The sequence below is a fragment of the Mobula hypostoma genome, chromosome X1, assembly GCF_963921235.1.
Source record: "Mobula hypostoma chromosome X1, sMobHyp1.1, whole genome shotgun sequence".
NCBI classification, from domain to species: domain Eukaryota; kingdom Metazoa; phylum Chordata; class Chondrichthyes; order Myliobatiformes; family Myliobatidae; genus Mobula; species Mobula hypostoma.
Window position 1 is genome coordinate 57596553 of NC_086128.1, and position 27687 is coordinate 57624239.

General features: G+C 41.3%; 1 protein-coding gene across 7 annotated transcripts in view; it reads right to left on the reverse strand.

The window, feature by feature from the left end:
• Positions 1-27687, reverse strand: part of LOC134340419 (phosphatidylinositol 5-phosphate 4-kinase type-2 beta) — a 258524-nt gene that overhangs the window by 139912 nt on the left and 90925 nt on the right. The window lies entirely within an intron of this gene.

Sequence of the window (27687 nt, forward strand, 5' to 3'; positions counted from 1 at the left end):
AGATCTCTACAAAGTGATCTAAATTAATTAGATATAAAACACAAAATAATTGATTGCATAATTGCTCACCCCCTTCAAGTCAGTATTTAGTAGATACACCTCTGGCAGCAATTACAGCCTTGAGTCTGTGTGGATAGGTTCCTCTCAGCTTTGCACACCTGCACACTGCAATTTTTCCCCACTCTTCTTTACAAAACTGCTCAAGCTCTATTGGATTGCATGTCCTTTTCAAGTCCAGCCACAAATTCTCAATTGGATTGAGGTCTGGATTCTGACTTGGTCACTCCAGGCCAGATCAGTTTTCACCTTGATACAAAAGTGTCTTTTCCTGTTGATCGGTGTCAAAAAAAGCCAAATTAAATCCACTGATTCAATGTTGTAAAACAATAAAACATGAAAACTTGGAGGGAGGGGGAGAGAAGAATACTTTTTATAGGCACTGTATATGTTTTTTAGTAATAAATTTACTTTGATTGATTCAATGTCTATACCACAAATATCAGAATCTGAATAATGTTTAATATTACTGGCATATGTTGTGAAATATGTTGTTTTGGCATAGTACATTGCAATACATAATAAAAAAACCATAAATTACAGTAAGAAATACAAACATTTGTATTAAATTAAATATGTAGTGCAAAATGAGAGCAAAAAATGAAAAAAACAGTGAGGTAATGTTCATGTGTTCATTGTCCATTCAGAAATTTGATGGCAGAGGGGAAGAAGCTGTTCCTGAAACATTGAGTACATATCTTTAGGCTCTTGTGCCCCCTCTCTGATGGTGGCAATCAGAAGATGGCATGTCCTGGGCGATGGGGGTCCTCAATGATGGATGCCACTTTTTGAGGCATCGCCGTTTGAAGATATTCTCCATGCTCGGGAGATTAGTGCCCATGATGGAGCTGGCAGAGTTTGTAACTTCTTGCAGCTTTTTTCGATCCTGTACAGTAGCCCCTCCATACAAGGTGGTGATGCAAGCAGGTAGAATGTCCTTTATGGTATCCTGTGTTATGTCTACTCTAATCGCCCTTCAGAGTTGGTAACTAACACTACTTTCAGATGCCACGGACAGTATTGCCCTAAACCTTATCTAAACCAGACAGTACATATGAATCTGGTTGAATTTTTAACATTACGTCATTGACTGCAAAGAGCCTTTGGAGCTTTCAGGGTCAACAAAGGCTTCCACATAAATACAAACCTTTCCTTTTGAGTACAAAATGCTGCAAAGACCTTCAAAACAGTAAATGATGATCAAGCTGTTCCTAACTTTGTTACTCACAGTACAAAACACAAAATGCTTTCCATACTTCAGTATTTAGAACATTAACACAGAAGAAATGGCAGCTGGTGCTGTAAAGCAATACACTGACCACTATACTATCACGCTGCAATGAATGGCTTGCTCCCCTCCCTACTTCTTGTGGTTCTTAAAAAGTAGAAACCCATTTAGGCCAGCTTAATTCATTAGATTGCAATAACCCAAATGTTCTCCAATTCTGCAACCATCTCAAAGGGTTCTAGAGTCTTTGAATCAACAAATTCTCCTCAAAGGCACAGTAGTATGGTTCCAGTGATCCAGGTTCAATCCTGACCTTCGGTGCTGTCCGTGCAGAGTTTGTATCTGTGACTGAGCGTTTTTCCACGCTACTCTATGTGTGAATTGGGAGGTTAATCAATCTGTGCAAAATCTCCTCCTGTGTGTGGTGAGTGGTAGAATCTGGGAGTAGAATAGGTTACAGGGAAATTTAGTGGGGGCTCTGTGAAACTGAAATAAACTGTCTTGAGGGAAAGCGGAAAGTCTACTTTCCACAGTCCTGATGAAGGGTCTCGACCCGAAACATCAACACTTTATTGCTCTCCATAGATGCTGCCTGACCTGCTGAGCTCCTCCAGCATTTTCTGTGTGTTCAACTGGATTTCCAGTATCTGCAGAATCTCACGTTTAAGTCGATTTTCTACGTTCTAATCTCACTTCTCAAAAACCTCCATGATCCAGCTGTAGGTTGATGAGACTAGAGGGTAAAATAGTTCAGTGTAAACTAGATGGGCCAAAGAACCATTTTCTGTGCTATAGTACTTTATGACCGTGAACAAGAAACTCCCAAACCAAAGACCTAAATGTACCCGGTGCAAGCTTGAGCCTGTGTCCATGTTTAGTTTAATTTGAAACAGTATAACATCTCAAATTCAGGTAGATAAACCTCCTTCAGAATCAGGTTTATTATCACTGATATACACTCAGTGGCCCCTTTATTAGATACAGCAGTGGAACCCAATGTGGTCTTCTGCTGCTGTAGCCCATCCACTTCAAGGTTTGACTTATTGTGTAGTTAGAGATGCTCTTCTGCACATCACTGTTGTAACACGTGGCTATTTGAGTTACTGTCACCTTGATCCATTCTGACCATTCTGGCCATTCTCCTCTGACTACTCTCATTAACAAGGTGTTTTTGCCCACAGAACTGCAGCTCCTGGATGTTTTTTTTTATTTTTCGCACCATTCTCTGTAAACTCTAGAGACTGTGGTTCATGATAATCCCAGGAGATTAGCAGTTTCTGAGATATTCAAACCACCCCATCTGGCACCAACATCAATCCACAGTCAAAGTCACGTAGATCACATTTATTCCTCATTCTGATGTTTGATCTGAACAACAGACCTCTTGACCATGTCTGCATATTTTTATACATTGAGTTGCTGTCGCATGATTGGCTGATTAGATATTTGCATTAACAACAGGTGTACCTAATGAAGAGGCCACTGAGTATATTTCTACTTCCATCACTGATGACAGTATGCATGTGACAGAGGTGACTGCCAGAGCACTGGACAAATGGCTCATAGATTTCAATTTAACACACACCAGAGCAGATGAGAAATTTGAATTAAGCAGAAGAATTAAGTAAATCTGGAAGTAAATGCTAATTAGCATGGCAAATAACTAAAGTGTTATGGATTGTTCTGGAGTTATGACATTATGGATAGCATAATTATGGATTAACTAAAAATGAGAATCAGTCTTCAGGAAATAAAACCTATACACAATTTATCTTCCAGCTAATACTACGTGGGACATTCTGATTCTGTCCCATTGAAACTACATAGGGGAAGACAATAGATGAATTTTCCTGCTGTTAATACACATTGCCACTTAATGCCCAGCTCAGGACAGATCTGTTTCGTTACATAAAATGTTGAAGGAACATAGCAAGTCGGGCAGCATCTATGGAGAGGAATAAATGGTTGATGTTTCGGGCCAAGACCCTTCATCAGAGTCTCGTAGAATAAATTACGGAATATTTATTTCTCTCCATAGATGCTGTCTGGCTTGCTTTCTTCCAGCATTTTGTGTGTGTTACTCTGAATTTCCAGCAGCTGCAGAACTTCTTGGATTTAAGGCCTTCCAATTTTCCTTCTTTGAAAACCTCACCTTGCTGGAGACTCTGGCGTCCATGACCGAAAAGAAAGTCTGTTGTCTCACTGAATCTAACCTGACACCTAATAACCTAATAAGTACAATTGTAAAGCATCACTGGTTCAGCTGCTGAGAGAGCCAATACAGAATATTTATTTCATATAAATGCTGGCTGCATTTTGCAAAATGCAGAGATATCTAGTGGTGTAACGTTGTACTGCATGCACCGTTTCAAGCAAGGCAATTAAGTCTACACTTCAATCGAAAATGAGATAAAACCAGAACAGGTTAGACAAATACATGGAGAGAAAAACAGAGTATCGGATTATAGGACATATTTAATGTTTCTAGCATTTACTCTTTTAACTCATTTAGAAAAACTAACTATCGCAGGACTGCATTTGACAGAATATTGCTTCCAAATAGCAATTCACTACATTAATCTCTCTAATTTGCACACATTTTATTCATGTTTAAAGGTTCGGGTGGCGAGAACTAGAGGTCATGAATTAAGGTGAAAGGTGAAATGCTTAAGAGGATCATGAGGAAAAACTTCTTCATTCAGAGCGTGGTGAGAGGATGGAATGAGCTGTCACCGCAAGTGGAGGATAAAGGATCAATTTCAAGAGAAATTTGGATAATACATAGACAGGAGGGGTATAGAGTGCTATGGTCCAGGTACAGGTCAATGGAACGAGGCATATTAATAGTTCAGCATGAACTAGATGGGCTAAAGGCCCTGTTTCTGTGCTGTAGTATCTTATGACTCTAAATGTCCACATTCTTAACCAAGAACATGAGAAAACTTGTACTGCAGTCTTGGTCAATTTTTAGATTTAACTACAGGATGCAAGTTTTGCCAGTCAAAACAGCAGTTATTGCTCTTGAACTGAATTAATTCAGAAGGTACTTGAAAGTAAAGGCACTTTGCTGTGGGTGCAGATTCACAACAGCCCTCATTTCACACACTCTCACTGTGGTGGCAAAGATGTAGAAACAAAGGAACTGACTGTTCCTTCTCAGAATGTGTTCGGAAGGACAATAGAAACTGTGTGGAATTTCACAGTCAAAAGCTGGAAATGTGGATTTTTAATTTGTTCAAATGGGCTTGCAAGAGGCAGTGGGGTGGGTTCTCTACTAATATTCATGACACACCAACTGGATTACACTATGAACATGAAATAAATAAATTCTGCGTCATGAGCAGAAGTGGGAAGTCTACTTTCCACGTGCTAATCCCACTTCTCATGAACTTTTATGGTCCAGATGAAGGTCGACGTGATAGGCAAAATAATAGTCTGGTACGGACTAGATAGGTTGAAGGGTTCTCTACCAATATTTAATTACTCAACAAATATCTAAAAGCAGAGGTGCTGGAAATAGAACATACAGCACAGAGAAGGCCCTTTGGCCCACGATATTGTGCTGACCTCCAAGATCAAATTAATCCTTCCTTCCCACATACACCTCCATCTTTTGTACATCCAAGCTCAAATATAAAAAGAACACGCTGGTGATACATAATACATCAAAGAGTGTCTGCGGAGCGAGAAACCAGATTAGTATTTTAGGCCACTCCATTAATCTGAAATGTTATCTGTTTCTTTCTCCACAGATGTTGGCAGCCCTGTGTCTTCATTCCCTGACATTTTCTGTTTTTATTTAAGCAAAGGAGAACAGCCGGTCATTAATGTCATTTATGGGATATGGCAATACTCACTGGCTGCCAGATTTGATATGTTACAACAGTGAATACGCTCCAAACACACCTCACCAACTTCAAAAATTCTCCTTTTGAACTTCTTAAAGTGACAGAACCAGTGTACTTTGAGAAAGGCACAATTAATGTTGTCCTGGTTAGACCACACTTTCAGAATATTGTTTCAGTTCTAGTCACTTCATTATAGAAAGGATGTGGAAGTTTTAGACAGTGTAGAGGAGATTTACCAGGATGCTGCCTGGATTAGAGTGCATGTCTTATGAGGATAGGTTGAGCGATCTAGGGCTTTTTTCTTTAAAGCAAAGAAGGATGAGAGGTGACTTGATAGAGATGTACAAGATGATGAGAGGCAGAGATAGAGAGGATAGCAGGAGAAACTTTTCCCAGTGCAGAAATGACTAATACGGGGAGGGGGGACATAATTTTTATCTGATTGAAGGAAAGTATAGGGGGGATGTCAGAGGTAAGATCTTTACACAGAGAGTGGTGGGTGCATAGAACAACCTACAAGAGGTGCTGGTGGAGACAGATAGAGATGCACATGGTTTATAGAAAAACGGATGATTATATAGGAGGAAAGGTTTAGATTAATTTTACAGTAGGTTAAGAGGTCAGCACAACATTGTGAGTCAAAGGGCCCGTTCTGTGCTGTATATGTGATGTCAAGTATAGCATTTCAACATAGCAAAATATCCTATCTAAACTGTTTACCTGTGCTTACAAAGCAGCAAATCTGGAAATACTGATGCAGAGAACACACAGATTTAATGGTCAGGGATATGTTTTAGTGAAGCAGACTTGTATCTAGACAGACAAAATACAAACAAAGCAAGTGGGCTTCGAAATGTCAATAACATTGATACAACACCATACTGGCCAAACACTTAAACAAACAAGAGAAGTTGCATCTCCACCCTTGTGCAAACACAGATTCCAATTTGGGAGAACTGCTAATCACAAGACTCATCAAACAATTATCTTAAAAGAGCTAGACAATTACATGCTGCAATTCAGGATCTCATAAGCAACCCAATCACAACTGGCATATGAAGCTATTCTTTTATTCATTCATGGGATATAGGCATTACTCTGCAATTATTTGCCATCCTTGACGATCCTTAAACGATTTGCCTATGTCATTTCGGTGGGCAGTTTGGTGTTGTTTCTAGGCCAGGTCGAGTAAGAGTGACAGATTTCAAATACTGGAAAAGCACTTGAGGAAAAATAATTTACGGAGTTATGGAGGAAAGGACTGGCTGGCATGCATCTGATGGGGCAAATAGCCTCCTTTGTGGAGCAATTATTTCTTCCTAATTTACCCCTTAACTGAAGTGATTCCACTTTCAAGGACTCTACAACTCGTGTTTATTATTTATTCATTATTATTATTTTATTTTTTTCCTTTTTTTCTATTAGCACAATTTGTTGTCTTTTGTACACTGAGAGAATGTATGAACTCTTTACAACTTATGCTCAGCATTTTTTTAAATTTTATTTTTATTTGGATAAGGTAATCGCAAGTATTATACAGACTTTTTTTTACATGCACAACCTTTTCCATTTTTTATATATGTATAGATCTATAATTATTTATACATTCACAAGTACACATTGAGATGATATAAAAAATAATTAAGCACTTAAATAGATAATTATGTGCAGTTGTAATTCCACTCTATTAGAAGTTATAAGTAATTTTAATTGTTGCTTAAAAAAGTAGTAATAATAGTGGATTAGTAATAATTTCCATATATGTCTGCTGGACCGTTTCTTTCTGGTCCAAAATGTTGTATGTGAACCTATGTAACTACCATTGTAGGTATTTATATCCTAACTTGTTCATGTTTTGCTCCTACCCCCAAACATAATTATCCAATCCCTATGTACTTATTTACATCATTTTATCATATTTTTTTCCTTTCCCAAATCTTTTCCTTTACTTGTGTTAATTCCCTGTTTTCCCAAAATAAAAGAACAGTAAACATTCGAGCCAAGGGTGCTTACATTAACACTACTACTATGTTGGTGAGACAAACAGTATAAACCATTAGGAGAGTCATCTAAAGTCTGCTCACTCTGGGGTTATAAATTCAATCCATTTATTCCAAATTTGATAAAAATTTTTCCTTTTGAATTCTCAGAGAGTAGGCCATCTTTTCCATTTTAAATATATCCAAAATGATTTCATGCCAATCTTCTAATGTGGGTGATATTGGATTTAACCACTTTCTGGTGATTGATTTCTTACTTGCCGCTAAAAGGGCCTGCAGCAGCTTTATATCTTTCTTCTGTTCCAAAAACAATACATGCCCCAGGTAGAGAGTCTCAAAGTTCAGAGGTATCTGAGTCTGAAGTACCTTAACTAATGTTCTGTGAATACCTTCCCAATATAAACTTAATTTAGGGCAATCCCAAAAAATATGGAAATGATTTGCCTCCTTGGAGCCACACCTTCTCCAACACGCCACGTTTGCGTCTTTATACTTTTCCTGGTATGGGGTCTTAAAGTATCTTATAATACTTTTCCAACAATGTTCTCTCCAAATCAAAGAGTTAAGGCTGATTTATACTTCTGCGTCAACTCGACGCCGTAACCCACGCAAGTGGCCTACACGCATTGTGAGCATTTATACTTGTGCGTTGGTGTGTCTGCGTCGCTCTGCAATTCGCGCACGTCACGCATGCACACACAGCTGCCCGTGCAAGGCCTCATGGTCATGCAAATACGAGGAAATCTGCAGATGCTGGAATTTCAAGCAACACACATAGAAGTTGCTGGTGAACGCAGCAGGCCAGGCAGCATAACTAGGAAGAGGTACAGTCAACGTTTCGGGCCGAGACCCTTCATCAGGACTAACTGAAGGAAGAGCTAGTAAGAGATTTGAAAGTGGGAGGGGGAGGGGGAGATCCAAAATGATAGGAGAAGACAGGAGGGGGAGGGATGGAGCCAAGAGCTGGACAGGTGATTGGCAAAAGGGATATGAGAGGATCATGGGACAGGAGGCCCAGGGAGAAGGAAAAGGGGGAGGGGGGGAAAGCCCAGACGATGGGCAAGGGGTATAGTCAGAGGGACAGAGGGAGAAAAAGGAGAGAGTGAGAGAAAGAAAGAATGTGTGTATAAAAATAAATAACGGATGGGGTACGAGGGTGAGGTGGGGCATTAGCAGAAGTTTGAGAAGTCAATGTTCATGCCAACAGGTTGGAGGCTACCCAGACGGAATATAAGGTGTTGTTCCTCCAACCTGAGTGTGGCTTCATCTTGATAGTAAAGGAGCCCGTGGATAGACATTATCAGAATAGGAAGGGGACGTGGAATTAAAATGTGTAGCCACTGGGAGATCCTGCTTTTTCTGGCGGACAGAGCATAGGTGTTCAGCGAAACGACCTCCTAGTCTGCGTCGGGTCTCGCCAATATATAAAAGGCCACATTGGGAGCACCGGACGCAGTACATCACCCCAGCCGACTCACAGGTGAAGTGTCGCCTCAGCTGGAAGGACTGTCTGGGGCCCTGAATGGTGGTAAGGGAGGAAGTGTAAGGGCATGTGTAGCACTTGTTCTGCTTACAAGGATAGTGCCAGGAGGGAGATCAGTGGGGAGGGATGGGGGGGACGAATGGACAAGGGAGTTGTGTAGGGAGCGATCCCTGCGGAATGCAGAGGGGGGGGAGGGAAAGATGTGCTTCGTGGTGGGATCCCGTTGGAGGTGGCGCAAGTTACGAAGAATTATATGTTGGACCCGGAGGCTGGTGGGGTGGTAGGTGAGGACAAGGGGAACCCTATTCCGAGTGGGGTGGTGGGAGGATGGAGTGAGAGCAGATGTGCATGAAATGGGGGAGATGCGTTTGAGAGCAGAGTTGATGGTGGAGGAAGGGAAGCCCCTTTCTTTAAAAAAGGAGGACAGCTCCTTCGTCCTGGAATGAAAAGCCTCATCCTGAGAGCAGATGCAGCGGAGATGGAGGAATTGTGAGAAGGGGATGGTATTTTTGCAAAGAGACAAGGTGAGAAGAGGAATAGTCCAGGTAGCTGTGAGAGTCCGTAGGCTTATAGTAGACATAGGTAGATAAGCTGTCTCCAGAGATAGAGACAGAAAGATCTAGAAAGGGGAGGGAGTTGTCAGAAATGGAACAGGTAAACTTGAGGGCAGGGTAAAAGTTGGAGGCAAAGTTAATGAAGTCAACGAGCTCAGCATGCGTGCAGGAAGCAGCGCCAATGCAGTCGTCGATGTAGCGAAGGAAAAGTGGGGGACAGATACCAAAATAGGTTTGGAACATAGATTGTTCCACAAAGCCAACAAAAAGGCAGGCATAGCTGGGACCCATACCGGTGCCCATGGATGCACCTTTAGTTTGGAGGAAGTGGGAGGAGCCGAAGGAGAAATTATTAAGAGTAAGGACTAATTCCGCTAGACGGAGCAGAGGGGTGGTAGAGGGGAACTAGTTAGGTCTGGAATCCAAAAAGAAGCGGAGAGCTTTGAGACCTTCCTGGTGGGGGGGTGGAAGTACATAGGGACTGGACATCCATGGTGAAAATAAAGCGGTGGGGGCCAGGGAACTTAAAATCATCGAAAAGTTTAAGAGCGTGAGAAGTGTCATGAACATAGGTAGGAAGGGACTGAACATCGGGGGGGGGGGATAAAACCGTGTCGAGGTATGCAGAAGTGAGTTCGGTGGGGCAGGAGCAAGCTGAGACAATGGGTCTACCTGGACAGGCAGGTTTGTGAATCTTGGGTAGGAGGTAAAAACCAGAAGTGCAGGGTGTGGGAACTGTAAGGTTGGTAGCAGTGGATGAGAGATCCCGAGCGGATAAAGTCGGTGATGGTGCGGGAGACAATGGCCTGGTGCTCCTTAGTGGGGTCATGATCGAGGGGTAAGTAAGAGGAGGGGCGAGTTGTCGCTGTGCCTCAGCAAGGTAGAGGTCAGTGCACCAGACTTCATGGTCATGGTAGTCCTTCTCGGGGTAAACAAGAAGCGAGCGTCTTTTTTCGTAAAAGCGAAATGTGTCCTCCATAATTTCGGAGGTCTGTAAGGCTTTATGGAAAGCATTGTAGCCAGAGTTCCTTCCTTGCCCTTCAGTCGCCCAATGGGAAGCTATTGCAGCGTAGGACGAAATGCGTTGCTACCCAGCGGACCAATCACAGTTCTTATGGTCTGCGTTGCTGCGACGTGCAGTTACATTTTGGGAGAGATGCGCGTCGCGGCAACGCAGGCTCTGGCGTAGGGATATGCGTCGGCTTTGCGGCGATGCAGTACGTACGGCGTCGCGTTGACGCAGAAGTATAAATCAGGCTTTAGTCGAAGACCACTGAAAGCTGCACAATTTCCCCCAAGCGTCCTCCAAAAGTACCAACCCCGCTTCTTTCTCCCATTTCTCTTTAATATACATAAAAGTTGCTGGTGAACGCAGCAGGCCAGGCAGCATCTCTAGGAAGAGGTACAGTCGACGTTTCGGGCCGAGACCCTTCGTCAGGACTAACTGAAAGAAGAGCTAGTAAGAGATTTGAGAGGGGGAGGGGGAGATCCAGAATGATAAGAGCTCCCCCTCCCCCTCCCACTTTCAAATCTCTTACTAGCTCTTCCTTCAGTTAGTCCTGACGAAGGGTCTCGGCCCGAAACGTCGACTGTACCTCTTCCTACAGATGCTGCCTGGCCTGCTGCGTTCACCAGCAACTTTTATGTGTGTTGCTTGAAATTCCAGCATCTGCAGATTTCCTCGTGTTTGCGTCTCTTTAATATACAATGTGTTTTTATTTTTAGCATGAAAGTGGGCATTATATAATCGAGAAATTGATTTACTTGGTATTGAACTGTAAGCTGAATTCAGAATCTTGAAAAATTCTAATTCTACTGTTGGTAAGTCTGTATCATCTACAATTCTGGTTAACATAGTGTCGTAGTTGAAGGTACCTAAAAAAGTCATTGTGTTCTAGGCCATGTTTGTCCTGCGGATTGAAAACTTTGTAATACTTTTTTATGTGTGAATGAAAGGTAGGTTGTAAGACCTTTCTTTATCCACAGATCAAATCTTTTATCTCCACTGCTGGGAAAGAATTCGGTATCATATGCACACCATCTGAAAAGTTTCAACATGTTATTGATTCCACATGAATTAGCCACCTTCTGCCATACTTTTAATGTGAGATTTATCCAGCTGTTTTTAATCTTTTCCAATTGGGCCATCAAACCTTTGTCAGCTATTGAGGCCTGTAGAGGAAAACTGTCAACCAATCCAAATTCTATTTCCTTCCATTTAGCCTTATATTCCCTATTACACCAATATAACAGAGGGGTTATCTGTGAAGCATAAAAATAATTTCTCAAACAAGGAAGTACCATACCTCCTCCTTCCTTTCCTAACTGTAAGGTGTTAAATCGGATTCTAGGTTTCTTTCCTTGCCAGATAAAGCAGGAAATCCATTTGTTCCATTCCCTGAATTGATTATTGTCAACATCCACAGGTAAAGTCCGGAAAAGATAAAGTAACTGAGGGAGAATATTCATTTTTATGGTATTTATCCTTGAATTTAAACTTAAATAGGGAATAAGATTCCATCTATGTATATCTGCTTTTATCTCTGAAATTAATGGCCCATAATTTACCTGTGACAACGTTGAAAGATCTTTTGGTAGGGTTATTCCTAAATATTTTAATAATTCAGCTTCCCACTTAAGATTATATGTATCCTGCAGTTTTTTGGATGTTGCATAATTTCGGGACATAACCTACGTTTTCTTTACATTAATTTTATAACCTGATATTTTCCTGAACTCACCCAACAGTGCAAACAATCCCATAAATGATTTTTCTGGTTCGCTCAGATAGACTAAACGTCATCTGCAAATAACGCCACTTTCTGTTCAATCCCTGCCACCTTGATACCTTTTACAATTTCACTCTGTCTTATTAGTTGAGCAAGAAGTTCAATGTATAGTGCAAAAAGGTGAGGAGAAATTGGGCATCCCTGTCTAGTTCCTCTCTCTAAAATAAAGGAGTCAGAAAGGTCCCCATTTATCTTAATACAAGCTGTAGGGCTGTTATATAAAGCCTGGATTACTTTAATAAACTTTTCTTTAAAGCCGAATCTTCCTAACACTCTGTGTAGGAATACACAACTAACTGAATCAAAAGCTTTCTCAGCGTCTAATCCCACTACCATTGTCTCTGTCCCGTTCTTAGCAACCTGTTCTAGTATGTGTAAAGTTCTCCTTATGTTGTCCTGAGTTTGTCTTTGTTGGATAAATCCAGTCTGGACTAAGTGGATGAGGCCAGGTAGAAGCTTTTCCAGTCTGCGCGCTAATATAGATGTAAATAATTTGTAATCCAAATTAAGAACACTGACTGGCCAGTAACTACCACATTCTAGTTTATCTTTACCCTCTTTAGGAATAACTGAAATAATTGCTTCTCTTCAGGAAGGTGGAATTTCTCCTCTCTGTAAGATCCAATTAAAGGTGTTAAGTAATAATGGGACTGTGATTTGTACCACTCTGAGGTAAACCCATCAGAGAGCCTGGAGACTTTCCAGCCTTTAATCTAGAGATAACCCTGTTCAGTTCTTTGGCAGTTACTGGTTCTAATAGGCATTCATTTTGTAAATCTGAGAGTTTGGGTAGATCTAAAGAATTCAGGAAAATGCCTATATAGGGCTCATTGGAAGCCCAAGGTTGCGAGTACAACTCTCGATAATATATTTCAAAACTCTCTTCAGTTTTCCCTATTGTACTCTCCACAAACTTCGTTTTTGGATTCTTTATATTGTCTGGTTGCTGTTTACGTAATTTATATGCTAATAATCTAGCTGATTTACCTCCTACTTCATAATTCTTTTGTCTCAGGTAAAGAAAATTTCTTTGAGTTTCCAATGTATAAATATCATCAATTTCACTTTGCAATTTCTTAATTTCCGGTTTTAAATTAGAATTAATTTTGTTGCTATCTACAACTTGAAGTTATTTTAATTTTCCTTGAAGGTCTGCTAATTTTTGTGCATTGATTTTTTTCATGTGAGTGGTAATGGAAATAATTTTTCCTCTCACTACAGCTTTCAATGTATCCCATAAAATCACTGGTGATGTTTCTCCCGTGTCATTAAGGTCTAGATATTCTTTGATTTCTCCCCTTAATCTCTCCATTACTTTTGGGTTATTGAGTATATGTGAGTTTAGCTGCCATAGTGTTTTCCTCATTTTCCTTTACAGGATTAGAGACATAGAGACTGGGCTATGATCCGACAGATCAATTGTTGCAATATTACAGTTTTTTATCCTGAGTCTATCCATGTTAAATATAAAAAAATCTTTCCTTGAATAAACTGAATGAAGGAAAAAGTAATGTGTATAGTCTTTACTAGTGGGGTGTAATTCCCTCCACACATCTATAATTCCCAACTCCTCCATCAATGAATTCACTTTCCTAGTCAGAGGTTTATTCTGAGTAACTATTCTTGAAGAATCTAATGCAGGGTTTAACCTAATATTAAAATCCCCTCCACAGATTACTACCCCTTGAGAACTGACCATTAGGTCAAAAATGTGTCTATAAAATGACCATTCACTACCTGGAGGAGCATAAACATTCAACAATAGAATGGAAAGAATGGAAAGTATTCTTAGAGATAGTATATATAATTATCTGGATAGACAGGGTCTGATTAAGAACAGTCAACATGGATTTGTGTGTGGAAGGTCATGTTTGACAAACCTTATTGAATTTTTTGAAGAGGTTACTAGGAAAGTTGACGAGGGTAAAGCGATGGATGTTGTCTATGGACTTCAGTAAGGCCTTTGACAAGGTTCCACACGGAAGGTTAGTTAGGAAGGTTCAATCGTTGGGTATTAATATTGAAGTAGTAAAATGGATTCAGCAGTGGCTAGATGGGAGACGCCAGAGAGTAGTGGTGGATAACTGTTGGAGGCCGGTGACTAGTGGTGTGCCTCAGGGATCTGTACTGGGTCCAGTAATGTTTGTTGTCATATACATTAATGATCTGGATGATGGAGTGGTAAATTGGATTAGTAAGTATGCAGATGATACTAAGATAGGTGGCGTTGTGGAAATGAAGTAGGTTTTCAAAGCTTGCAGAGAGATTTAGGCCAGTTGGAAGAGTGGGCCGAAAGATGGCAGATGGAGTTTAATGCTGATAAATGTGAGGTGCTACATTTTGGTAGGACTAATCAAAATAGGAGATACATAGTAAATGGTAGGGCATTGAAGAATGTAGTAGAACAGAGGGATCTAGGAATAATGGTGCATAGTTCCCTGAAGGTGGAATCTCATGTGGATAGGGTGGTGAAGAAAGCTTTTGGTATGCTGGTCTTTATAAATCAGAACATTGAGTACAGGAATTGGGATGTTATGTTAAAATTGTACAAGGCATTGGTAAGGCCAAATTTGGAGTATTGTGTACAGTTCTGGTCACCGAATTATAGGCAAGATGTCAACAAAATAGAGAGAGTACAGAGAAGATTTACTGGAATGTTACCTGGGTTTCATCTCCTAAGTGACAGAGAAAGGTTGAACAAGTTGGGTCTTTATTCTCTGGAGTGTAGAAGGTTGAGGGGAGACTTGATAGAGGTATTTAAAATTATGAGGGGGATAGACAGAGTTGACGTGGATAGGCTTTTTCCATTGAGAGTGGGGGAGATTCAAACAAGAGGATGTGAGTTGAGAGTTAGGGGGCAAAAGTTTAGGTGTAACATGAGGGGGAACTTCTTTACTCAGAGTGGTAACTGTGTGGAACGAGCTTCCAGCAGAAGTGGTAGAGGCAGGTTCGATATTGTCATTTAAAGCAAAATTGGATAACTATATGGACAGGAAAGGAATGGAGGGTTATGAGCTGAGTGCAGGTTGGTGAGACTAGGTGAGAGTAAGCGCTCGGCACAGACTAGAAGGGCCGAGATGGCCTGTTTCCGTGCTGTAATTGTTATATGGTTATAACAATGTTATTTCAGCACCTTCAATTTTCACAAATTGTCCATCCTTTAGTCTCTGAAATATGTTCATAATTAAGAGCACTTGATATTAAAGTAGCTACCCCTCTTTTGTAGCTCAGTTTATATGATGAATAAAATACATGCTTAAAGCCCATTCTTTTTAACCTTGCATGTTCAGATTGGCTCATGTGTATTTCATGAAGGAAACCTATTTGTGCCTTCTCTTTTTTCAATTTAGACAGAATCTTATTTCTCTTAATTTGGATTCAAAACCCCATTAGCATTATAGGAAATTATTTTTACCAGTTCAATTTGCATTTTTCTCTAATAGAAGAAAACACTCTCCTTTTCTAAACAAACAGTAAGCAATCCCTTCTCAACAGTAAACCAAAACATAAAACCAAACCCTAGGCATTTTTGAACATAGAACATGTGAAATTTTTCCCCGACTTCCAACAGTGAGGCCTGAGCACCGACCCGCCTCAGTTCATAGGGATAACCTCTACCTTCACTCTGTGTTAGAGGGTCCTCCACAATGTGAACAGAAAATTCTCTCCTTTTCATGTCTCGACCACATTGCTATCATTTAAGTTATTCCGTCTAATTTGTTTCCAGTTACCAGTTTTCATTTTACCTTTAAATCCAACTTACTCTTTTCAGTCATTTCTCTTAATTAATCTGTATTCTCTGTACATTCGCGTCTGAATATTTGCAGCTTTTCCTTGTAGTTTGACACTCTGGTTCGAGTGGAGCGTCCTCGCCCCACTAACTGTCACGACTTCTGCCGAATCCTCTCCAGTAGCGACTCCGGTTGGGTGATAACTTTAATAGGTAGTCCCCGGTCCGCCAGGTCCGACGTTGCCTCCTCCACCGTAGCGTAAGTTTTTGTCCCTTCGTCGTAAAAGACTCTCAGCCGAGCTGGATACAGGGTCTGGAATCTGATATTGTTTTCCTTCAGGACTCTCCGTGTTTCCGTATATTCCTTCCGTCTGGCAAGAATCCCCGGTGCGTAATCGTGGTCTAAACTGATTTTACAGTTGTTCCACGTGAAACCTTTCTTTTGCCATGCCTGTTTAAGCACCCCTTCCTTCATTCTGTAACTGAGAAATCTGACCAGAATCGATCTGGGCTGGGCACCTGCCGGAGGCTGTGGTGCCAACGCACGGTGAGCCCTTTCTATCTGTAGGTCTTTTGCGGCCGGTATATCAAGGTTCTCTCTAAGCAGCTTCTCTATGAAGGGAATCATCAATCCAGGTTTACCTTCGGTTCCTTCGGGAACTCCGTAGATCCTCACATTTTTCCTTCTTGAGCGGCCTTCTTGATCTATTAGTTTCCACTGGAGCTGGTCTTGTAGCTTCAGCATTTCTGCTATCACTTCCTCTGCATTTTGTAGCCTCTCCTCAGTCCCTACAATCCTCGCTTCGGCTTCATCTAACCTCAAATTAGTTTTTATTGTTTCTCCTTTAATATCTTCCAGCTGTTTGCATGATATCTTGTCGGAACTCGCGAATCTCTCTGAGAATCAAAGTCAGATTCACCGATTCCCCCTCATTCTCTCCGTCCTGGCTTGCCGGGGGGGTGGGGAGCTAGGCCCGTCGCCTTGCTGCGTCTCTTTGTGTTTATCAGCCTTCGGAGCGGACTTTTTAATCTTGTTCTTAGACATCATCCTTGCCCCTTTTATTGATACAATTATACAATACTAAATATTTGTCTAATTTTGACTTTGGGGCAGTTTACCTTCTTTTTTGTCGAGAGACCTTCCCCTACGCCGCCATTCCCTTGATCCTCTCAGCATTTTTTTTATTTGCACATTGTCTTCTTTTGCACAATGGTTGTTGGCCTGTTTTTGTTTTATGTAGTTTTTCATAAATTTTTGCTGTGTTTCTTTATTTTCCTGTAAATGCCTGCAAGAAAGTGAATCCTAGCGTAACACGACTACAGTGCCAGTGATTCAGGTTCAATTCCTGCTGGACTGTAAAGAGTCTTTGACACTGAGCCTGCCTGTAAAGAGTTTATACATTCTCTCCATGACCGTGGTGCACTCCGGTTTCATTTCATATCCCAAAGACACGAGGGTTACTACATTAATTGGTCACACAGTTGTAACTGTGTAGCAAGGGCTCATTGGGCTGAAAGAGTCTGTTACCATGCCACGTACCACAGCTCTAAATAAATATATAGTGACATCTATGTACTTTGATAATAAATTTAACTTGACATTAAATTTAGGGGAAAAATTTTGAATTCCAGTATGGAAAAAGGATTGCTGCTGTGCAGGTAGCAACAGCTGCAGCCTCAGAGTCAGGTTTAATATCACTAGCATATGTTGTGAAATATGTTGTTTTGTGGAATACAGAATAATGAAAAACAGAATCCAGAATCAGAAGAATAGGGGGTTCCTCACTAAACTGAAATTAATAGATTACAAAGGAGCTGGCTGTGGATCACAGGAGGAATGGAGATGGGCTAACGCCTATTGACATCAATCGATCTGGGGTTGAGAGAGTAAACAGCTTTAAGTTCCTCGGCATCCACATCACCGAGGACCTCACGTAGTATGTACACAACACCTCTTTCACCTCAGATGGTTGAGGAAGTTTCGTATGGGCCCCCAAATCGTAAGAACTTTCTACAGGGGCACAATTGAGAGCATCTTGACTGGCTGAATCACTGCCTGGTATGGGAACTGTACCTCCCTTAATCACAGGACTCTGCAGAGAGTGGGGCAGACAGCCCAGCACATCTGTAGTTATGAACTTCCCATGATTCAGGACATGTACAAGGACAGGTGTGTAAAAAGGGCCCGTAGGATCATTGGGGAACTGAGTCACCCCAACTACAATCTATTCCAGCTGCTACCATCTGGTAAACGGTACCGCAGTACAAAGGCCAGGATCAACAGGCTCCGGGACAGTTTCTTGCACCAGGCCATCAGACTGATTAACTCATGCTGATTTAAGTGTACTCTATATTTCATTGACTGTTCCATTTATTATAAATTACTATGATTGCACATTTAGACAGATGTAATGTAAAGATTTTTACTCATGTATGTGAAGGATGTAAGAAATAAAGTCATTCAATTCAGTTCAAATTTCCGAGCAGCTGTGATGACTAGACAGGCCTCTGGAGGACAGAGTCTCAATACACTGGAGCCAGTAAGTGCAGCAATGGCCTGGATGCTGACTCTTCCTGTATCTAAATAGGGTATCTGTCTGAAGATGTAAGAGTGATTGAGAACCATTGTGGGAGAGGAATACTGAACACTGAACCAACATAGTACTGCCAAGGCAAACTAATTTTGTTGTGAAACTCTTTGTTTTGAGTAGAAAGGAGCTCAAGCCAACTAAAGAATGTGACCAGCACCGTGCTTGGATACTGCAGCTGTTCGTTTGGACTCACACCAGTACCAGGACCTGAACTTGGAAACAAGACTGGTCAACAATGGCGGTGTTCTGCTAGTCAGCTGTTTCAGTGTTTGTAACAGCCTTTCGCAGCATTCGTTCAATGAACCCCTAGCCTGGCGCCAAGAGTCAGGGCCAAAAAAAAATCAAAATCCCTTCTGCCTAAATGGCACCTGACTCACCTTTCATTACACCCTCCCCCCACCGCCAATGGATGTATGCGTGTACTCACAATGTTTAACGCTGTGATACAGATCTCCTGGATATACTTATGGTCACTTATTTCAGTGACTACTATTCATATCTGTAACTGTAAATTCATGGTGTCTTTTGCAATTTTATTTACAGGATATGATTTGTTCAATCCTAACTGACCTCAAAAGAAGGTGCAGGTAGTGAGCTGAATTTTTAAACAGCTGCAATCCTTCTTGAAGGTACTCCCACTGTATTGAAGGGAAGGTTTCCTGGAGTTAGACCCCTGGCCAAAAACTAACAACAAAATATTACCAAGTCAATGTGGTGAATGACTCGGAGGGGATCCTGCAGGTGGTGCTCCCATGCATCCGCTGCACTCCTCCTTGTCACTCTCAGAGGCAGAATTCACAGGTTTGGGAGGTACTGTCAGATTAACCCAGGCAAGTGACTCCAACGCATCTGTAGACTAGACACAATGAAGCCAGGGTGTACTTGTGGCAGGAAGAAATCAGTGTCCTGGGAGATGGGTAGCGATGAACATAACACTGTTACCATGCTAGCTATTGGGTTCAATACCGTAAGGAGTTTGTATATTCTCCCCATGATCACTTGGGTTGCCTCCGGGTGCTGTAGTTCCCTCCCACGTTCCAAGGACATGCAGGTTAGGGGCATGCTATTTTGGCGCTGGAAGTATGGGGCAACCAGTGGGTTGCCCCCAGTACATATTCCAACTTTGTTGGATATTGACACAAATGAAGTACAGTATTTCACTGTATGTTTCAATGTACACATGATAAATTGAGCTAATCTTTAAATGGGCTGCTTTGTCTTATTTGATGTTGAGTTTTGCTGTACTGATCCAGGCAACTGGACAGTATTTCACTAGCGGATGCATGCCTTGTAGGAGCTGGAAAGGATCTGTGGTGTCGGGAGGTGAGGTAGGATATCCAGCTTCTCACCTACCCTTAGATCCACCATATCAATAGCCCCATGGCTGATTATTTATATGTTGCAACCAAAGCAATCAAGACCTTGGAGATGGTTTGAATATAACTGAATCATTTTAAATGAAAACTGTGTCCAGATTTAGAGTTCAAGTTGCAGGTTGCTCTCACGCTAGAGGCGGGGGTGGAGGGCACGTAATGAGCCTACAGAGATGGAGGTGTAGCGGGTTTGCTGGCTGCTCACTCTGCAGATCCTACTCTCTCCTGGGCATATCACGGGCTGCAAAGAGAAGAGCCATATGGATTAAGAGATGTGACCTGTGGGTCAATGCTGCTGGGGGACAAGCTGGCACCTGATCCACCCTGGCTGGGTCACCTGGGCAAGGGTGTCTGATGTTGAGAGACCCGATGACCCCACATTACATCACTGATGATGTGTCCTAGCACATCCTAGGATGCATCGTGGCATCTCCCTTGCATTTTTTTTTTTGAACTTCTCAAATGCATTTATATTGTCTACAACAATTTATCCATGAAACAGCAAGTTTCACATTCTAATGAAGTTCTGCAAGATTTCACCTGAATTCTCTGCTAGTTTTTATGGAGAGTTTTGGTCTTCCCCATAAATTGAAACTTTTTTTTTCTACATTTACCTTTCTACATCTTTCCTCGACCAGAATTGAAAATAAAAGATACACAACCATTAGTCATTGTGAAACTATCAGATTATTGCTGAAACTCTAGGTTGACTCGAGCCTTTTAGGGAAGACGCTGTCTGTAAGGAGTTCATACATTCTCCCCGAAACCATGTGGGCTTCTTATCTAGGTGCTCTGGTTTTTCTTCCACAATCCAAAGCAGTATGGGTTAGGGATTAGTGAGCTGTCGGCATGCTATATTGGCGCTGGAAGCCTGGCAGCACTGACAGGCTGCCCACAGCACATTCTCAGACTGTGTTGGTTGTTGACGCAAATTAAGCATTTCATTGTTTCGATGTACATGTGACAAACAAAACTAATTTTTATCTTTAAAATGTGCCATCTCACATGGACTGTCCTACACTGATGTGATCAACTCCTTATCCTCTGAAGTCACTACCCCAATTACTACAAAGCACAAAATTACCACTGCAGCAGTTCCAATTAAGTGTCCCAGCTCTCCAAACTAGGCATACTCTGCCTTTCAGGCAATTGAGTTATGTCAAGCACATTCAGCTTTTATTTTAATGCACAGTTTCACTTCTGTATTAGGTCACTTGATGTGCAGCCAGGATGTAGTAAGTATAAAAGCAGTAGGCCAGAGCTTTGTTAAGAGCGAAAGAAGTTTCTATCCAAAGCATCCTGTTGTTTCCCCAGCAGACACATTGCTCTTTCACTATACTGCCCTCGCTGAAGTGCTGTAATTTTAACTGGACAGTCAGCCAAACTCGGTTCAAAAATAATATGAAAGTCAGGGTATAGCTTCCTAGTTCCTTATTCAACATGTCACCCCACTGAGTCTGCAATAAAACTAAGGAGCTAGGAGGCTAATCCTGACTCTCACGTCATTTTTGAATGGAGTTTAGCTGACTGTCTAGTTGATGTTACAACACCTCAGTGAGAGCAATACAGGAGCAAGCAATGCATTTCACACTTAACAATGTTACCTACAACCAAACTAAAAGGGGCAATTATTCAATGCACTGGGTTTTTTCAATCCATTGCCTTTTCAACTTAATGGTGCCATTCTTACTTATTTATACTGTTTCACATATGTATACAACTGCTTGTTTTATTATAATAGTGTCAGTAACATTATACTGTCTTACATACATGCACCTCACACTTTACAAGTGCTTTGTAAAGGTATTCAGCCCCCAACCATTTGTTCACATAAATGAGTATTACAACCAGGGATTTTGATCAATTTAACTGGTAAGTTTTATTTGTGAATCACATGCTCCTATTTTCATGGTAGAGCCCAAAAACAGGGGAAATTGTGAAGCATGAGAAACTAAAAATTCAAAAACTGAAATATCAGCAGTCAAAAGAATCCATCCCTCTTTGCTCAATACTTAGTTGAACCACCTCACAGCCAGTAGTCTTTTTGGATAAGTCTCTATTAGCTTTGCACAACGTGATGGAGCAAGATTTACCCATTCCTCCTTGCAAAATTACTTAAGCCATGCCAAGTTAGTTGGGGAGCGGCAATGGACAGCGATCTTGAAGTCTTGCCAGAGGCAAGACTTTGACTAAGCCATTCAAGGACATCAATTTTCTTCATATGAAGCCACTCCATGGTTGCTCTGGCAATGTGATGTGGGTCATTGGCCTGCTGAAAGACTAATTTCCTTCCCAGTTTACACTTTCTGGCAGAGGCTAGCAGGTTTTTATCCAGGCTCTCTCTGCATTTAGCAGCATTCATCTTCCTATCAATCCTGCTACTGAAAAGCACCCCCATAGCATGATACCTTACATACAGTAGGGGTGGTGCTACCTGGCTGATGCGCAGCATTAGATTTACGCCACATGTACTGCTTAGTGTTGAGGCCAAAAAGTTCCACTTTAGTCTCATCCGACCACAAGACCTTCTTTCACATCTTTACAGTATCTTCTAAGTGACACTTTGCAAAGTCTTTACGGGCAAGGATATGTTTTATTTTTTAGCCAGGCCTTCTTCCTGGCCACTTTTATATGAATATCCTTTTTGTGCAAAGCCTTACTGACTGTGGAGTCATGAGCGTTGTCTCCAGTTGCAGCCATGAACTTCTGTAGCTCACTCAGAGTGACTGTAGGTGTCACAGTCACCTCTCTTACAAGTGCTATTCTTCTCCAGTGACTAAGTTCAGAGGAGCGGCCTGACCTAGACATTGTAGCCATGGTTTCATACTTTTTCCACGATGGACTGCACTGAGCTCTGAGGTATGTTCAATGCCTTTGAGATGGTCTTGCACTCTTCCCCAGATCTGTGCTTCTTTATTATCATTTCCCTGACTTGTCTTGAATGCTTGTTTATGTCCATTTTGACTTGGTCTGTTGAAAATCTACCATTAAGGTCTGTTGGACCTTAAGTTCATCATCATAATACATATTACCAATCACATTTCCAGCAAGATGGAGTCAACAAAATTATTCTGATTTTGAACCTATGAACAATGAAGGAAAGGTATGGGGGTTGTGCTCTGTCATTGAAAAACACACATGATTCTACAGATGGGGAATTTATTCAGGTGATCCTCCAGTTTTCTACATCAACAGATTGGGTAAGTTGGTAAGTATTACACCTGATAAAGGTTAGCATAATAATTACAAAAGGGGATGAATATTTTTTCAGCCTCACAATTTTGGTTTGTAATTTTTCATAAATTGTTGACAGGTTTTGCAATTTTTCTTTTGATTTAACATGATGCACATTTTGTACGTTAGCTCAAAAATCCTATTTCAATATATTTTAAATTTAGAATGAGACAGTAAAATGTGAAAATAATTGTTGGGGACTGAGTACTTTTTCAAGGCACTTAATGTCAACTTATCCGTCTTCAGGCCATGCTACTCAGGGACTTGTGCTAATACTATTTGGTGACTGTATGTGCTGGATCGTAACTATATGTGTTGCATGTGACTGTATGTACTGTGTTTTGCACCTTGGCTGTTTCACTGTATACATATCTATGGTTGAATGTATTTAAACTTTAACTTGAACTTCCACTATGAAAACACCAGCTGCAGAGCACAAACACAAGTTTCTGGAGGAACTCAGCAAGTCAGGCAACATCTATGGAGGGATAAACAGCTGACATTTCAGGCCATGACCCATAAAACTAAAAAACATAGGAACAGAATTAGGCCATTCGGTCTATCAAGTCAGCTCCACTGCGGCTGATTTACTTTCCATCTCAACACCATTCCCTTGCCATCTCCCTGTAACTTTTAACACCCTTACTGATCAAGGACCTATCAACATCTATTTTAAATACCTGCATGGCCATCTGTGGCAAAGGTTCCACAGATTCACCACCTTCTGGCTAAGGGACATCCTGCCAGTCTGAGGCTGTGCCCTCTGATCCTAGACTCTCCCACTATGGGAAACATTCTCTGCACGTCCACTCTACCTGGGCCTTCCAATATTCAGTAGATTACCATGAGATCCCTTCATTCTTCCAAACTCCAGTGAGAACAGGCCCAGAGCCATCAAACAGTCCTCATATTAACCCTTACATTCCCTGGAACATTCCTATGAAGGGTCTCAACCAGAGATGTTAACTGTTTAATCCTTTTCATAGGTGCAGCCTGACCTACTGAGTTCATACAGCATTTTGTGTGTGTTGCTCAAGATTTCTAGCATCTGCAGAATCACGTGTGTTTTTCAATGACAGAGCACAACCCCCATACCATTCCTACATTGTTCATAGGTTCAAAATCAGAATAATTTTGTTGACTCTATCCTGCTGGAAATGTGATTGGTAATATATATAATGATGATCTTCAATTAATTAATTAAATTTATTTATTAATAATTGATATTTATAATGATAATAATTAATATGTATAACAGTGATCTGCAATTAATCCTACCGTCAGGCAGAAGGTACAGAATGAGGGCTGTTAGTGGGGGGGGGGGAACAGCTCCTTCCCTCAGGCTGTGAGATTTCTGAACACCCTGCTACCATCTAGTACACATTATTTATGACAATGTCAGTAGCATTACATTGTTGTATATTTAACTATATGTCATATATTTATGTCAACTTGTACATCTACAGAATTTTTAAAAAATTATCTGTTAATATTATTTTATGTGTTGTGTGTGATATATGTACTGTGCTTTAAAGCTTCATTCTGGAAGAAGGTTGCTTCATTTATTCATGTGTACGGTTGAATGATAATAAACTTCAAACTGAATTTGAACTTGTAACACCAAATCACCATGACATTAGAAAGATTTGGTGCTGTTTGCAATGCACTGCCAAGTAGGGTAATGAAATTAGATTCAAAATGAATTCAATAGGGAACTAAATTAATATATGAAAGCAAAAACATATGAACAGAAAGAATGGAATTGTCCACATTGCCTTTTGAAGGAGTTGACTCAGGCCTGATGTGCTGATTCCTTTAATGTTCACTAATTCTATTCTTTGCTGTGGCAATGTTGAACAGTGCAGGTAACATTATTAGTCACAGCCTTTAGTAATGGTCAAGCCCTCTGCTGCTGCCACTATTTCCACATTTGCTTCTTTGAAGGTACAACTCACACTAGTGAGTGAACCCACAGTACTAGATACAGCTGTTGCTTGAGCCCAGCCACATCAGATCAACCTTACTCTGGTTCCAGCAGGTGGAGTCTCTGGGCATTCCTGGCTGACTTGCACCTGCAGCCAAGATCAGCAACAGACAGATGGCTGACGCATGGGTATCCTCCTTGGTCTACAAGTCTCAGTTTTGTACATTTAACTTAAGTGATGTAGATTTTTGGATACTAAGGAAATTGAAGATGGTTGAGGCAGAAATCCTACTGTACAACAGAGAAGGATCAAAGACCTGTGCCTTTTTCATCTCCTGTTACTGATGTGATTAAGGTTTCCAGTGCACATAATCTATTCCATTCAATAATCTAATAACTCTATATAAAATCTGTGTGGAACAAATCAACCCTAGAATCACCACAGCTTGGAAACAGGCCATCCAGTCCATAATATCCATGCCAACCATCAGTAGCCTTCTACACCCGCGGTCCCCAACCACCAGGCCGCAAAGCATGCGCTACCGGGCCGCAAGGAAACAATATGATTTGGTGATAGGAGTCAGCTGCACCTTTCCTCATTCCTGGACTTATTTCCTGGCATAATATACATATTACTATTTAATTATTTATGGTTTTATTACTATTTATTATTTATGGTGCAACTGTAACGAAAACCAATTTCCCCCGGGATCAATAAAGTATGACCATGACATTCCCTGTCACACCCACTGTTGAGCTTGAACACATGCGAGGTCATTACGCATGCGTCATCCATGTCAGCGCGGTAGGAGATCAATGACGGTGGGCTGAAAAGCATGTTTGACATAACATCTCTGCCGGCATTCTGGATCAAAGTCAAGGCTAAGTATCCTGAGGTAGCCACGAAAGCACTGAAAACATTGCTTTCATTTCCAACATATCTCTGCAATGAATACAACGAAAACTAAATTGCAGAATAGACTGGACATAAGGATCCCCTTTCGAGTATCGCTGTCTCCCATCACCCCTCGATAGGACCATCTTGTTGCAGGGAAACAAGCCCAGGACTCCCACTGATTCAGCGATATTGGTGTGTTGCAATGATTTTATATGTTCATACGGGGAAAATATGTGCTGTGTGTTTAATATCCAAACATTACTTAAAATGTTATGATACTATTGACTTACTTATATAACCGTATAACAATTACAGCACGGAAACAGGCCATCTCAGCCCTTCTAGTCCGTGCCAAACGCTACTCTCACCTAGTCCCACTGACCTGCACTCAGCCCATAACCCTCCATTCCTTTCTTGGCCATATACCTATCCAATTTTTCTTTAAATGATAATATCGAACCTGCCTCAACCACTTCTACTGGAAGTTCATTCAACACTTACTTCAAGCTCCTCTGTCCTCCCCTGATAATTGACTTATCACTATATTCATGCAAGGAAAATATGTGCTGTGTGTTTAATATTAAATTCATTAGATAAACCCTTTTAGAAACGAAATTGAGTGTATTATCCACTTATCACCTATATTCCAGTCGTGATTAACACCCCCCCGCCCCCGAACAGAATCGCCAAAAACGATTTGTAGGAAAAAAATCGGCACATACACGTATGCGCAAGTTACACATGTGCACTGGTGCCTGCGCAAGGCTTCATGGTCATTGTAGTCTTTCTCGGGGTAAACCCAACGTAATTGACTGCTACTCTTGTTCGTTGGCAACCCTACACCCTCCCCCCCACCACCCCCGGTCGGCCGGTCCGCAAGAATATTATCAATATTAAACCGGTCTGCAGTGCGAAAAAGGTTGGGGACCCCTGTTCTACACTAATCTGATTTTATTCTCCTCATAGTCCTATCAACTCTTGACAGATTCTTACCAGGGTGGCACAGTAGCATAGCGGTTATAGCACTAGCAACAGGGGTTCAATTCCTGCCGCTGTCTGTAAGGAGTTTACACATTCTCCTCCTGACTGCATGTGTTTCCTCTAGGAGCTCCAGTTTCCGTCTGCATTCCAAAGATGTACCTATTAGTAAGGGCGAGTGAATTGTGAACAGGTTACATTAGCGCAGGAAGCATGGCGACACTTCTAAGCTACCTCCAACACATCCTCTGATTGTGTTGGTCATTGAAGCAAACGATGCCTTTTACTGCATGTTTCAATGTACAAACGTTTGTACATGTGACACATAAAGCTAATGTTTATCATTTCCGGTAAGATGGCAATACCTTTGATCACAGCAGTTTCTACGGGGTCACCCAAAGGTGTTATTGTCTTTTAAAAATTATTATTTTTTTTAAACAATCACAAGACCCTGCTGGACATTTTAAGAAATTAAAAGTAGTGCAGGTCTACCCCATCAGCGAGTAGCTCGTTAGCGGAGAAATTGAAGGAGCTGGATAGTGCAGATTGTGCCTCTCTGACATAGGGCAGCAGCTACGTGCAAAGGCAGTGTGCAGTTTAACAGCGAGTCATCGTCTTAGTCACTTTTCTTGTGATCGCAAGACCAGAAGTGGTGTGGTGCGGTGTCCAAGCTGGAGATGGTGCTGCTCCCCAGTGTTGGCTTGGCAGAAGACAAACTATATTGTGGTCAACTGCAGATTTCTGCAACATTCATGGACTCAGGGTCTTGTACTATATATATTTTGTGTGTGGCTGTATCTTATTGCCATCTTATGTATGCTAGATGTACCTTGTGCTGTGTGTGACAGTTGGTACTGTGTTTTGCACCTGGAGTAACACCGTTTTATTTAGCTGTATTCATGGATATTCATGTAACAAAGACAGGTGTGTAAAAAGGGTCCGAAGGATCATTGGGGACCCGGGTCACCCCAACCACAAATTGTTCCAGCTGCTACCACCC